Raw genomic sequence first — 2,365 nt, forward strand, 5'->3', positions numbered from 1 at the left:
TGGCCATACAGCCCAGAAAACTCACAGCAACTCATCAAGAGATCCTGTTCACAAATCCAGATGTGTCTGTCTGTCTATGGAATGATCAACTTGCATGTATTCTTTATCCAGAATTCCAAAATCCAAAATACTAAAATAAAGAACTCCGAAACTGTTTACCTTTGCTTTCTGATGGTTCAAATGGCACAGACTTTGTGTCATGCACAAGCTGATTTAATATTTTGTGTATAAAATGACCTTTGGGCTATATGTATGTCTGTGAATGTTGTGTTTAGATTCATCTAATTATGTACTATATGCAAATGTAAGTATTCCGTTAAAAAACCCTAAAATAAAAAAAAATCTAAAACACATCTAGTGCTAAGTATTTTGGATAAAGCACACTCAACTTGTATACACATAGGAGTTTTGCCTGTTCTGCTTTTCTGCCAACAATGCTATTGCATGGGTTGTTGTGAATTTTCCGAGCTGTATGACGATGTTCCAGAAGCATTCTCTCCTGACGTTTTGCCCACATCTATTGCAGGCGTCCTCAGAGGTTGTGATGTTGTTGGAAACTAGGCAAGTGGGGTTTATACATCTGTGGAATGTCCACGGTGGGAAAAAAAAACTCTTGTCTGTTGGAGGCAAGTGTGAGTGTTGCAATTGGCCAGTTTGATTAGAGTTGGAAAATTAAAATTAAATTGTAAGAAAAGTAAAATAAATCAGATTTCAGGTAGACTATAATATCAAGGGAACTTCAACTAGGAAATTACAAAAAGCTTTTTCTATGAGTGGCTCGTTGGTCTAGGGGTATGATTCTCGCTTTGGGTGCGAGAGGTCCCGGGTTCAAATCCCGGACGAGCCCTACTTTTTCCCCTTTTCTTCTGTTCACTTATTATTAAAACACCAAAGATCCTTTGAAAATTTCATTTTCTGGGTAGGAGCAAATGCAATTTACCTTCAAAAATAAAACAAAACATAACAGGCATTATATGCAATATGCATGTATCATTTGAAGCACATTATATGTTTTAATTGATAGATTTCATTAAAATGCCAACACTTCTGTTGCGTGAAGTCTGGGTTCAAATGAAGAAAGAAATGCTATGCTTAAAGGCCAGTTATTGTCTCTTTTTTTGCAAAGTCCACTAGAAGTATACCTCTATTTATTCTGCCCCAAACTGGACAACCTGAAATACAGGGAGAATTAAAATTTAATTTAAATTCTCCCTGTATTTCTCCCAAATACAGGGAGAAAAATTCTTCAGTGTACTGCTGGTAGGGAAAAAAATTACAACTTATTACAGTACTAAGAAAGTAATTCCATTAGAAATTAGTACCAATAAAGAGGAATAGTGGGCGTGTTCGTTTCTGTAGTGTAGTGGTTATCACGTTCGCCTAACACGCGAAAGGTCCCCGGTTCGAAACCGGGCAGAAACATCTTTTTTTCTTTTTTTTCTTTTACATTCCTTTTTGTGTGTGAAGAAGACTGGAAAAGGGGTCACTTCCAACTAATATATATATATTTTAAAACACCACAGATGCACTTCATTAATTTGCATGTTTATTCATAAGCCCTATTAAAACCAATAGCACTTCTGAGGTTAAGTGAGTGAGGATGAAGTTTCATCAGAAATCCTTTGCGTTACAATAAGAGCAAATTCTCCCATAATGAAGGAGAATAAACTCATTCTTTTAGCAACGTGAAGTTTGTCCCGAATGCTGACGGCACATACATTACTAATTTCAAAGCCTGTAATTTAACACAAAAATACAGATACAAGTCAAGCAGCATTTCAAGTAGAACGATGAAATATAATGCATTTTTTTAAAAAAATCTATTGGCAGCGGTGGGATTCGAACCCACGCCCCCGAAGAGACTGGAGCCTTAATCCAGCGCCTTAGACCGCTCGGCCACGCTACCGTATACCCTTATTTGCTTACTGGTTCTGCCCATGTTATGCAGTTGTGCCTTTTCAGCAGTTTTATGATTTTGTATGAAAAAAGTTGTTACTACTAGTCATAGAATGGACTTAGACTTATGTTGATCCTGAGAATGAGAGACTTCCAAGTCCTCAACAGCTTAAAGCAATGCTTTTGGGAGGTTGCCTTCTGGAGATGCTTTAACTGGAAATCCTGTGTTGAACAGGTGGTTGGACTCTATGGCCTATGAGTTCCCTTCCAGCTCTAAGTGTTGTCCTGTCACATGAGTGGATTCTTTTCCTAGTGTTGCATGACTTCAGTTCCACTAAAATTGTGGGTTCAGGGAGCTTAGAGAGACTAGCTAACCCAAATTAGGCCAAATCAGGACACAGATAGGTTAGAAGGAAAAAGCAAAGGTTATTGCTCTTCTTGGCCAGAAAGGATGTCAGTAGTGCCTGCG

At 38.0% G+C, this 2,365-nt stretch overlaps 3 non-coding genes across 3 annotated transcripts; 2 read left to right on the forward strand and 1 right to left on the reverse strand.

Moving 5' to 3' along the window:
* The first annotated feature begins 775 nt into the window (after nt 1-775).
* On the forward strand, nt 776-847 carry trnap-ugg (transfer RNA proline (anticodon UGG)). The gene has a single exon. It is a non-coding gene; the product is annotated as a tRNA-Pro (tRNA).
* A 502-nt stretch (nt 848-1,349) lies between these two features.
* trnav-aac (transfer RNA valine (anticodon AAC)) lies at nt 1,350-1,422 on the forward strand. Its single transcript has one exon. It is a non-coding gene; the product is annotated as a tRNA-Val (tRNA).
* Nucleotides 1,423-1,824: 402 nt separating this feature from the next.
* On the reverse strand, nt 1,825-1,906 carry trnal-aag (transfer RNA leucine (anticodon AAG)). The gene has a single exon. It is a non-coding gene; the product is annotated as a tRNA-Leu (tRNA).
* Nucleotides 1,907-2,365: the final 459 nt, after the last annotated feature.

The sequence above is a fragment of the Anolis carolinensis genome, chromosome 2 (assembly GCF_035594765.1).
Source record: "Anolis carolinensis isolate JA03-04 chromosome 2, rAnoCar3.1.pri, whole genome shotgun sequence".
In the NCBI taxonomy this organism is placed as follows: domain Eukaryota; kingdom Metazoa; phylum Chordata; class Lepidosauria; order Squamata; family Dactyloidae; genus Anolis; species Anolis carolinensis.